Source organism: Amyelois transitella, chromosome 7 (genome assembly GCF_032362555.1).
Source record: "Amyelois transitella isolate CPQ chromosome 7, ilAmyTran1.1, whole genome shotgun sequence".
In the NCBI taxonomy this organism is placed as follows: domain Eukaryota; kingdom Metazoa; phylum Arthropoda; class Insecta; order Lepidoptera; family Pyralidae; genus Amyelois; species Amyelois transitella.
The window spans coordinates 5,329,442-5,340,955 of record NC_083510.1 but is presented as its reverse complement, the minus strand read 5'-3'; the positions used below and the strand labels follow the sequence as shown (position 1 = coordinate 5,340,955).

Genomic DNA, 11,514 nt, shown 5'->3' with positions numbered 1-11,514 from the left:
ATTGCTATTACCTACAACACAAAAACAAAGCTTAGTTTTAGTTAGAATTGCTTAGTTTTTTGTGATATAAAGACAACTGAATTTCTTTGAGTCCACCATATATTGCCATGGCTCCAATTATTGAAATCAATTTTATAAAAAAAACCATTTCCCCTTGTCTTCTAGGTTTGAGTAATTCCTTGTCTCTCATATTCATACATGAGAGACAAGGAGACAACGCTGTTAATGGAATAGAGCACAAACAGGCAATGATTTAAGCTCTGTGGAAGGCATGAACTGTTTCACCTATCTGATCGATTTAACTAATCTTTATATGACAAGCTTACAAATTCTATAGTTTCAATTGGCTTTATCATGATTAATTTGAATTTAAGCATAAAAAACTATAATTAATTATACGGATCTAGTACAGAGATGTAGTTTTGGCCAAAATCCAGTCAAAAAGTTACAATTTTATTTATAGTTTTCGAGAATCGCTCACGTACCGTATAAAGTAAACGGGGTTTTTTATTTTAATAAACTGCCATTAAAATTAATCGCCAACAATTTGCCCCAGCTCGCGAACAATTTTTGAATGCCATCCCATTTTTACGTCCGGCGTTTATAATCCTTTTTAAAAGTCAGCGGGTCTAATGAAGTAGTTACAATACAATGAGATAAATACAAAATTATGTTTCGGGAAGAAGCAAATAAGCCAACAAAGAGAGGACGGGCACAAACAAAGAGAATGCGAAGAATGGCGCAAGACCTTTGTGAGATTAATGATCAAGGACCGCTGCCGTGGGGCTATTTTATTTACAGTAAGTATTTCATCAACTGATGCCACAGGGATTTGATACAATTCACATAATTGAAAGAACTATCTCGCTGATAAGCAACTGTCCATACATACAAAGACAAATCAAGCTTAAGAAAAATAACATTTAACACCACTTTGTCGAAAAATGTAAGTCGTGTGTAACTTGGTTGTTTCATTAAAAAAAATATATATATACATACATACATACATACATATAATCACGTCTATATCCCTTGCGGGGTAGCCAGAGCCAACAGTCCTGAGCGGACTGATAGGCCACGTTCAGCTATTTGGCTTTAAGATAGAATTGAGATTCGAATAGTGACAAGTTGCTAGCCTATCGCCTAAAAAAAGAATCTCAAGTTTGTAAGCCTATCCCTTAGTCGCCTTTTACGACATCCATGGGAAAGAGATGGAGTGGTCCTATTCTTTTTTGTATTGGTGCCGGGAACCACACAAAACGAGGACAAATACAATTACATTCTATAGGATAACGATTAATTAACTTAACAAGAAAATAATGACTCTAGTATAAACTTGACCCTCCTGGATTGTGGTCACAGGCCGACCCGGGGTTCTCCCAGCGGAGGCACAGTAGGGACAAATATCAGAATAATGATGGTAATATTTTTGATTAAAATACAATCAACGGTAAAGAAACTTGTACCGCTTTGTCAAGTTTGTCTGAAGTTCACCATACTTAGTTAATTTATATCAGTTATATATTCGTAATACTCTAGTTATCATTTGAGAAAAACAAATTTTTAGGCTTATTGATTAATAATAATATTAACTTCAACATTTTTTATATTAATGCTGCAGTTATGCAAACATTTATTATAAAGACTAAATTTAATCTTAATTTGTGCTGAAGGAAAGACTGGAGCAAAAGCTAGTACACGTGTATTTTAATTTACTCGCGAGTGTGGATGTATGATAGATTAAATTTTTAATTATGAAAGCGATCACCATTGCAGGAATTAATTTCTTTCAGATGCTTTAATTCAAAATTAAAATGAAGCATAGTTATCTCAACTGCATTAATTACAATGAATTATACAGTCAGATAACAATACATAATTATATATTTAATTGTACATTGCATACTATCTACATTATCTACCTTCCTCCATAACGACAGAATCATGATGAAATTAAGGTATAACAGTAAAGAAATATTTCTTTGGATCACTTTTACAATCTGCTGGAAGACTTCTTTCGTCTAAGAGAAAAACTATCAATTGATCCACACTACACAAACACTTCGATTTAAAATTAAATGTACCTTTTGAATAAATGTAAGTCCCGGTTTATTATTATAAATATTTTTAAACCGAGTTATTATTAAATTATAATTTTATTACTGAAACGGAGAATAAACAAGAAATTAACACAATCTTAATTGCGTTTTCTCCGGTTAATGGTTATATTAGTGACAGGGTCATATCATTATGAAGCACAATTTGGGTAGTGAAATAGAGCAGTTAAGAAAATGCCGTCACGCGAGGAAAATTAAAGCTGGAATAATAATATTTCATGAAGATACTAATTATATGGAAGAAGAATCAGCTGAACGTGGCCTGTCATTCTTTCGGAACAGTTAGCTCTGTCTACCTCGCAAGGGATATAGACGTGATTATATGTATGCATGTTACTATGTATGTTGTTAGATACATGTATTAGTATTTAGGTAATATTAATTATATCAAGTTTAATAATCATTATTTTTCCTTTCGATTAAATAACATAAAAGTAAAGAATAGATTTTTAATTCAAGTAAGAGCTTATGACAGTTAATAAAAATGATATCAATTTTAGATTGTGACTTAATTTTAACCTTTCACTTAATTGAATTTTACAATATGCGCGGGAAAAGAACCACCTTCGTCAGCTGTTTTATTTTTAGAATTCAAATCAGATACTGATTTCGAAACGATTTTAATTTGATAACAAAATCCATTTGTTAAGTAATTTCTATGGATGACCCAAACAAATAATTAATGCTAAAATTAAAGGGGCCAAATGCCCCACATTTTGAACACAAGGCCTGACTTTCGAGGTCGTTATGGAAGAAATAATTTCACCCAACGGTTTCCCGAGTCTCATTTATTTATAAAGGGGATTGCTAATTACCTATTGGCTTTAATAAAAAGATTAATAAGTTAATTAAGCGCCATTTTATTTTAATCTTGATTTTTATTTTCTACGCTTGTCTAACTCGCATAAATAATCAACGAATAAAAGTAGTAGTAAAAAAGAAAATATTAACCATATTTTCTTGATCGGGGAAGGTCAAATGAGCCAATCTCGGACATCGGCTTACTATTTTCTAAGAAAATAGTAAGTACAGAGTTATAAAAGAAACAAATCACAATTATGTGACTGTTGGACAAAAGGACACGCTTTCTTAGGGAATAAGAAGAATAGTTTAGTTATTAAGTCTATATCACACCTTTCTGTTAATTGCTGGTAACTTTATATTTTATGTGTCAGAACTCACATCACTGCATTCTTCTTGTGCTTCATACGTTCTCGTTAATTTTGATACTCTAAAAATAACGTAATAAAATTAAATCAGTGTAGATTACTCGTATTACTTAGTATAGTAACCAAACTTACTTCAGTAACACTATTCTTACATACAAATGAAGTAAACGGCAGAAATATGTAAAATAACGATAGAATCCTAATACTGGGTCAAGCCTTCAGTGTTCTAGTTACGAAAACAACTTTGGAGCAAAAAGCGGTGTAATCCCCACTTCGATAGCTATCTTTCGACATCACGTCTCCCCGCGTAATTACACGATTCTCTGATTTCGGAAAATATGGGATCCTTTACATGATTACGTAAATTCCGTTGTTTACACGGCTTGAATTTTATAAAGCATTAAACAAATTTATTCTGCAAATATTCATTTCTGTTTTTTGTTCCACTTGCGTAAAATATTTTATACAAATATCAAGAGACCTTATCCAAATGATACTGATTTCAGATAAAAGGCTTCCGAATTAAATAAATACACTCAATCAATCCCGCTTACTGCGAACAATTTTACGCGAGCGAACCATAAAAGTTATCCTTTGATCTTGAGTTGGGAATATTTTTTTCGGTATTCTATTGCGAAATATGAATAAAAAGTATGTATCATAACTTGATTTGTTGTTTGGAATGCAAAAAGAATGTACTTTATTTGTTTTATTGTAATATAGGAAAAAAATTACAGATTGTTGTAAAAAAATATGTCTTGGTATATAATTGGTAAATACGTATAGATTCGTTACGGAAGAAAATAATAAATTTAATAAAGATTGAAAAATAAATATAGGCAGAAATGTATTATTCCTGATGTAAAGAAAAATATTTAAATAATAAAGTTCCTATTTCATTATTACAGCTTATCATCAAGAGGAAAAATACTAATGCCAACTCTTGAAACGCTTCGATATCTACTACCAAAGAGTATATTTTGCACTGAACAAACTTGAGCTCAATCAATGAAAATATTCGTACGTTAAAAAGACAGGGAAATGCACAAGTCGATAGCGCGCATTCACCCGGCGCCATAATCCCAACTTGATTGGACGATTTCGAATGCATCGAACCGACTTTTCACTCCGCCTTCACGAAATTTCTAGAATTTACTAAAAAGAACTGGGAGCATATTGTCATACGAATTTGAGGAAATCTATTCATCAAATTTTTTACCTGTGCACGGTGTTCGCAATCAAAATTTGCATTGAAAATAACCTGATTTGTAACTATGGTTGATTTGTAACATTTGATCATCTATCTTCATCACAGGTCTATTCTCTTTACAAACAGATCATGTTAGTGGAATTCAAGCCACACGAACAAGCTCTAGACTTCCATAGTTTATCTTCACCGCCAAACTATCATAAAAAACTATGACGCAATTTGTAGCAATAAATTTACTAGAACATAACAGGAAGCAGATAAATAAAATCAGTTTTATTTATATTGAGAATTAGCAAAATATCGACGAGGATGGGATTCGAACCCACGCGTGCAGAGCACATTGGATTAGCAGTCCAACGCCTTAACCTCTCGGCCACCTCGTCTTATGTTACTCTGTAGCCAATTACAATAACTCTTTATGATTTTTTTTAAATGTTTGCACAGGTGAAAAGGCTAATGTTTTCATAATCGCAAGGTGAAATTTATAACTGGTTTGTGCTATGGTGATATTTATAAACGTGTGATTCGATCTTTGAGGAGTGTATGAATTGTATATGTTTGATTTGTCTGCGCGACGAAAATACAGGCAAGCAAATCTTAGATGCTTGAAAGTAAAGTCAAGTTTAAGTATGGATGGTTCTTACCAATTGTTAATTCGATGAACGAATCGTTTTAACAAAATAAAAGTAATGAGACGGGCTATAATATGACTTATCAAAGTTCCCACTGGGGTCAAACTCAAGAAACACCTTATAGTATCTCAATATATATATAGTGACTACAAGTTGACAAAAAGATTTCACAAAAATGTTTAACGTAGTCCTTTCTTTTTCTACTCGATCAACTCCTGAAAACCTTTTCAAAGTAGGCTTGCATAATCCGCGGCCGTGTTTACTCAGTTGTTAAAACTTGATTACGTGTTTACGCGAGTATAACCCGTCTAAAATTGATGTTGCAAAAAATCTCTAAGTTACTACCAAAGAAAAGACATTTTTTCATTCGACAGAAGTTTGCACTTGCTCAAGTAATCCTCTGGGAGCTTTTATGAACTTTTAAAGTGTTGGGTATAATAAAATAGTTGAAGTTTGTCTTCTAGAAGATGACTAGCATTTACATTAATTTTAAGAGTATTCTGTTACTAAATGAAGTAATCATGGAAAAAGAAACTAAGCAAGAAAAATTAAGATGGTGGACAGTGGACAGTGTTAGAATATTTAGTGACAATAGGACAAATTGTTGAATTAGTAAAATTCCATAAGGCGAAAATTACTTTTTTGTTCCAGCAACATTAAGAGCCAAGTTTTAGATTATTTTATATTTATGATAGGTATTGTTTTGTTAAAAAATTTAAGTAGATTTGGCATGTAATTTTTATAAATTTCATGAGAATAAAAATAAATACACTGAAATTAACATGCAAACGCCATTGAGTTATGAATAAAAAAAAAGTTCATCGACGAGGATGGGATTCGAACCCACGCGTGCAGAGCACATTGGATTAGCAGTCCAACGCCTTAACCTCTCGGCCACCTCGTCTTATACCGATAAATGTAATTAAAGTATTGTTTTTAATATGACATATACTCGTATTAATGTAACATTGTACATATTCTGCCGCAACAAGTAATAAGTTTTATTTATTTTAATATAGATAGATACGTTTTTAGCTTTAGATAAACGAGGAGAAACCATTGTTGTCATTATATTTCAATAAGGTAAGGTGCCCGGTTGTAACCGATTCGAAGCATATCACGGTCATGTACCATTGACTATTTTCGAATTCATGTACATTTGTTTGAATACTAACCAATGCTCTTACGGTGAGGGAAACATCGCAAAGAAACCTGCACATTCAGGCAACTAGGTGTGCAGTGCAACTGTGTATCGCTTTGTGTAAAAACCTGAATCACCCAATTCAGGATCTATTTGGGTTCCTCTCTAGAGTGGTGAGGATGCAACCGGGACTATAGCCAGGACATGGAGTTCAGATAGTTTCGTTTTATTATATAGGTTTTTGTAGTCCTGGTCATAGGCAGACTCTGGGAACAAAGCTCAATCGGGAAATGGCAGGGGGATAACTTTTACAATCACGCGCCTTTCCGGAAGGTGTAGGTAGAGACTTCATCTTTTCACTTGCCACAACACCTTTTAACGGTCTTAACGGTAAAGCGTTTCACTTTGAACAATTTTCAATTTCATTGTGAAATAGGTCATCAACAATAGCCGGATGGCTACATATTGACAGGACGGAGATGAAAACGGAACCCTTGGCAGATTCCCGACAAATCCCATTTCACATTCCCAAAATACAAACTGAAGTATGATTTTATTCAGGTTCAGGTTTATTTTTGTTTCTATACAAAGTTATTTATGCCATTCAGTTCAATTGAAAATCTTTATTGCATATTATAAAGTAAATAAGTTGAATTACAGTTACTGCATATAAATAGGTACTTACAATGTGAACCCTATTGGGCATCGCAATTTAAAAATACTTAATATGGAACGGTGATATTATGATAAAAATTTGTCGTATTTTATTTAAAGTTAATATTTATAAAAAATAACGGTATAGGTACTAAATTCTTAACGGCCACGCGCCAAAAGGTAAAGAGGCAACCAAAATCCAAGAGAAGAAGGATGATATTGTCGGAATATGCTTGCTTTGTTAAGTGTTAAATATATTCTACTTTCTTAAGATTAGTTTCTGTACAGTTACATTTCTGTGTTTTCACGATTTTGTGATCGTACGCTCCATGATCAAACTTAGGTGCGTTAAGTGCGTGTCAGCGGGGATTAAGAAGAGCAATAAATTGTCCCGTTTGCCCAATTTATTTCCCCTGTTTATCCTTGGGAATTGCAATAAGTGGGCATCAGATGGCAGAAGTTTCGCTTGATAATTTATGCGGTTTCTGGCAGATACGATGATCGTTTAATATCAAATACTTAAGCTTCTTATAGACTTAGACGACTGTAATTTATTCAATTTGACACTTTTATTTAAAAAAAACTTTTTCAAAATGTAGCTTAAATCCGAAGTCAACACTTCGGCTTAAGGCTACGTTTTAAAAAAGTTTTTTTGCTTTTCAATTTAATACATTGACTCATTTAATTTAGTTAATTAATTGAACGAATATTCTGCACTTATACCTACATCAAATCGAGGTTAATGATTTTCTATTTCCTCGCTATAAATAATTGAACGAGGTATATCCACATCAGTATTCACAGTCGCAAATAAAGTGAAAAGCCCCGTATTTTTCTTAGGTACTCGGAATCTTATTAACGTTGGTACCTGAGAGATTTATGTGGCTCTTTATCGAGAGCACGCACACTTGTAATACGGCGTGTAAAGTAAATTATCTGGCATACTTCATCTACATACTAAATATTGACTGCGGGTGTGTCCATATGAGTTTTGCCTTCCAAAACCACCGCGTTTTTATCTGTTCAGTTCCAAAATTGTAATATATTGATGATGCAAGCAAGCAAGACTTTTGTAAGCCAATAGAAATCTTATTGATTTCTATTGGCTTACAAAAATTAATGTTTTGTATTTTTAATTAAAATTGGTGCAAAAACATCACCCATTATTTGGGGACATTTTTGCAAATCCTAATCTATCATGGCGTATTTTTGATCCCACATACCTTTTTAACACTGTAATGTTTCCCACAAAACAATTTCTCATGAACCATGATTATTTTTCAAATCCTGTCGAGTAATGAATACAAAAAGCAAAATGTATATCGACGAGGATGGGATTCGAACCCACGCGTGCAGAGCACATTGGATTAGCAGTCCAACGCCTTAACCTCTCGGCCACCTCGTCTTATAACAATTAAGCCAATTAGTATATCATTTTATACAAATTGTCTGTTAAATAAACACTTTACTTGGTAACAAAACACAGCTGTAAATTAAACAGTGTCACATTTTTGTCATACTGATTTTGTACATTAATTAATCTTGTCTTTAATTCACGAAGGCCATGTCTGGTTTGGTGGAAGAGCTAATAAGTAAAGATGCTTCCAGGCATCTTATCTTCAGTTTGAGGGTAGCAATAATATGTAATACAAGATCGGATTGGTTCGGCATTATTTGTAGTTATGCATTAACTAATTAATGATAGTTAGGTCGCCGTGTCACTAATTATATCCATGATGGTTCACTCATCCGTTTAATTGTTGTTAAATCCCATCGGTGCACGGTGTGTTCGGATAGAGTACCTACGTGTATCATTTGATAGTCTCTGGTATCAAAATTTTTCGTCATTTTATTGCTGTTATTAAACGTATTGTTGACATATGTTTTTTTACTCAACACAAGAAGGATATTGCAAGGTACACAAAATAATTGTTAAATTTGATGAATGATGTATATAGAGAATTCTCTCGGGAGAGGAGTCATGGTCATTGAATAGGGTCTGGGATTGGTGTGACTTTCTTATATGCATAAAATAGTGTGAATACTTGGTAAACTTCCGCGCCACGATAATGGACGAAACACGATATTTTCGAAGACACATTACTTTGCTTCTAGTACATTCACTGTCTACTGGAGGTATTGTATTTCTAAATAGACAAATAGGCAACGTTGAGATTTAGGTAGATTTCAAATTCGATAGCTTTTCCATCTAATGAAGCGTATTGTTTCTGGTTTCCGTAAGATTTTTCATAATGGATTGATCCTGCAAAGTTGAAAAGAAAGTTTAACTATCGAGCGAAACAGCCAAGGGCTAGAATACAGAATAATAAAGAAAGTAAAAGATTACTTTCTCATTTTTAAATCCTTTCAGATATAAAATATATTGTAAGAGGGTTCAATCAATTTTAGGCGATAGTATATTTATTTATAAAGAAGATACATAGTTTGGGCATTTGACACAGTCGGCTAGTTCTATGTAGCCCGCTTATCATAAAACTTTGTCCAATAATTTCAAAGTAAAGTATTATTTAGGTGCATACCCCTTCTCTTAAACAAAATATGGCCTTAAAAAGTAAAAGTTGATAAGGCATCATTCAAAATACTTGTTGAGAAAGAGTAGAGTCAATATTTTGGTCATGTTTAGAATCGCTCCACAAAATCTAATAACTGTGAAGATGAAAGGGTCCAAAGACATAAGATCCTTGAATAGATCGTGTTGATCCAAACTCCGAAGTGGCCGATAAGAAGCAAACTTAACTCATTAATCTAACATAGTTATTGTCAGTGGCTTTTATCTGTTTATTTATTACACATTATTTAGGGCGTCAATGGTCAAGCCAACCAATCCAACTGAAAAGTATGATTCTCAGCTTCAAATCCTATTATTATTAAATATATTCAGACTTTTGTACATTTGTCGGATTGCTAATCGATGCTTTTACGGTGAGGGAAAACATCGCGATGAAACTTACATAACTGCACATTCTGGCATCTGGATTTGCGATTATGTAACTACTGGCGTCTACCCGCAGCTTTGCCCGCGTGAATTTAGTGCCAACAAAACAGAATGCGACGTATTTAACGCCATCTATATAAAAGTGATAAATTAGTAGCACGTATTAAACACAACCACACCTACAAAAACCGACGAATTTAACGCGACCTACAAAAGAATATAGGTTATTCCTAAATCCCACTGGAACTTTAGTTTTTACCTGTAAAAATACAAATAAAATATGTTTATTTGTATTTTTCTTTCTAACGAATAAATCTTTGATTACTATAAATATTTTCACGAAATATTACAAATATTATGAGTTACAAATGCGACTTTTGTTTCTAGAAATTCCCATGGAAGCGAAAAAAGAATTATACAAGAAAGTTCCCTTTTTCGAAACAAAAAATGTTCTTTGTGGGTGAACCATCCCGTGAATTATACAGATAATTTCTGAAACGCTTTCAGTTCACATAAATCAAAGTGTTTCAGAGTATCGATAAAATCGGTAAGTATATGTCGGAGGGATTCCGATAGGCAAGCCTGAGGGATTTGTCGTTTATAGGGGAATTTTTCGAGAATTAACAGACTCACATAATTTTTATTCATATAATCACGTATATAGTGCCGTGTGGTTCCCGGCATGTTTCCAATAGAAAAAAGAATAGGACCACTACATTTCTTTCCCATGGACGTCGACTAAGGGGTAGGCTTATAAACTTGGGATTCTTCTTTTAGGCAATGGGCTAGCAACCTGTCACTAGTTGAATCTTAATTCTATCTTAAAGCCAAATAGCTGAACGTGACCTATCAGTCTTTACAAAACTGTTGGCTCTGTCTACCCTGCAAGGAATAATGCTGTGTGATGTGATCTTAACAAATATCATAAATGTATAGAAGTAAGTTTTTTTTGTTGGTTACGTCTGGTGATGGTTAAACTGCTGAACCGATTTTTTTGAAACTTTGCTTAAATATGGATTAAGGTACGTAAACTCATACATTGTTTTAATTTTAGCGAAAGTGTTTGTTGCTAATATTTATATGTTGGAAGTTAAAACATAACATTTTGTTCGAGGCACAAACCTAATTCTGGGATGCGAGTAGTTTCTTAACGAGTATACCCTTCTCCCTCTATATAGAAGACTAAGTTAGCAGAAGTTAGACAGTAACCATCTAGCTCCGTTTAGCCGCAGTGATTAAATTTAGTTGGGGAGTCAGCACTATTATAAAAATACGATTTATTGTACAACTGGCATATAAGAACTATTTAAAAAAATAATTGACGTGTATGCATTTTAAAAATGGGATCGCTGATTTTTGATCAAATCTACTTTCCGTTTATAGTGTTTTCTTTCTCGTAAACAGTAAACTTTTAGATAGTCAGAAATTCACTATGCGATTTACTGCAGAGCATTTTTTAAAGGGAAACCTCAAAGATACCCTTTATATTTCAAACCCAAAGTCTAATGTTTCGATTCTAGCGGCCTTTTTTTATTTAGGGTACAAGGAAAGGTTTTGTCGTTTTTCGTCGTTCGTGTCGTGTGGTTCCTGGCACCAAAATAAAAAAATAGGAGCACTCTATCTCTTTCCCATGGA

At 33.3% G+C, this 11,514-nt stretch overlaps 3 non-coding genes across 3 annotated transcripts; all 3 read right to left on the bottom strand.

Annotated features, from left to right (window-relative positions):
• Window positions 1–4,797: 4,797 nt before the first annotated feature.
• Window positions 4,798–4,879, bottom strand: Trnas-gcu (transfer RNA serine (anticodon GCU)). Its single transcript has one exon. It is a non-coding gene; the product is annotated as a tRNA-Ser (tRNA).
• Window positions 4,880–5,950: 1,071 nt separating this feature from the next.
• Trnas-gcu (transfer RNA serine (anticodon GCU)) lies at window positions 5,951–6,032 on the bottom strand. Its single transcript has one exon. It is a non-coding gene; the product is annotated as a tRNA-Ser (tRNA).
• Window positions 6,033–8,246: 2,214 nt separating this feature from the next.
• Window positions 8,247–8,328, bottom strand: Trnas-gcu (transfer RNA serine (anticodon GCU)). Its single transcript has one exon. It is a non-coding gene; the product is annotated as a tRNA-Ser (tRNA).
• Between the last annotated feature and the right edge of the window lie 3,186 nt (window positions 8,329–11,514).